The following is an 882-nucleotide window of genomic DNA, read 5'->3' as shown; positions in this document are numbered from 1 at the left end:
TATGAAAAGTTTGGATGGTTCTTCCAATTTGGATTATAGGTATTCGAATAGGGGCTTCCTTGAGCATAGTTTACTTGCTCTGTTTGGATTCCAGTCAAGAGTTGACATTCCGCAGGAGTGTGGCCTTGGATTCCGCAGACCTCGCAATTCTGAGTTATAGCAACCACGGCTGCTGGAGGTGATACGTTTAAACTTTCAATCTTCTGGACCAAAGCATCCACTTTTGCATTGACGTGATCAAGGTTACTTATCTCGTACATGCCAGTTTTCGGTTGAGGTTTTTCCACATTCGTTCGTTCGGTTCCCCACTGATAGTGGTTTTGGGCCATGCTCTCGATAAGCTGGTAAGCATCAGCATAAGGTTTGTTCATTAGTGCACCACCTGTAGCGGCGTCTATTGTTAACCTTGTGTTGTATAAGAGACCATTATAAAATGTGTGAATTACTAACCAGTCTTCCAAACCATGGTGTGGGCAAAGTCTCATCATGTCTTTGTATCTTTCCCATGCTTCGAAAAGAGATTCGTTGTCTTTCTGTTTAAATCCGTTTATCTGGGCCCTTAACATAGCTGTTTTGCTTGGTGGAAAATATCGGGCAAGAAAAACTTTCTTCAACTCGTTCCATGTGGTGACTGAGTTGGAGGGAAGAGATTGAAGCCATCTTCTAGCGCTATCTCTTAATGAGAAAGGAAAAAGACGAAGTCGAATTGCCTCTGAAGTGACACCATTAGCTTTAACAGTATCAGCGTATTGGACAAATACGGATAAATGAAGGTTTGGATCTTCGGTAAGATTTCCAGAGAATTGGTTCTGTTGCACAGCCTGCAACAACGAAGGTTTAAGTTCAAAGTTGTTTGCTTCGATTGCGGGCGGAGCAATACTT

At 42.5% G+C, this 882-nt stretch overlaps 1 pseudogene; it reads left to right on the top strand.

Annotated features, from left to right (window-relative positions):
- The first annotated feature begins 459 nt into the window (after positions 1 to 459).
- LOC127076966 (uncharacterized) lies at positions 460 to 559 on the top strand (annotated as a pseudogene).
- Positions 560 to 882: the final 323 nt, after the last annotated feature.

The sequence above is a fragment of the Lathyrus oleraceus genome, chromosome 4 (assembly GCF_024323335.1).
Source record: "Lathyrus oleraceus cultivar Zhongwan6 chromosome 4, CAAS_Psat_ZW6_1.0, whole genome shotgun sequence".
Classification (NCBI taxonomy): Eukaryota; Viridiplantae; Streptophyta; class Magnoliopsida; order Fabales; family Fabaceae; genus Lathyrus; species Lathyrus oleraceus.
This window is presented reverse-complemented; position numbering and strand designations above follow the sequence as displayed.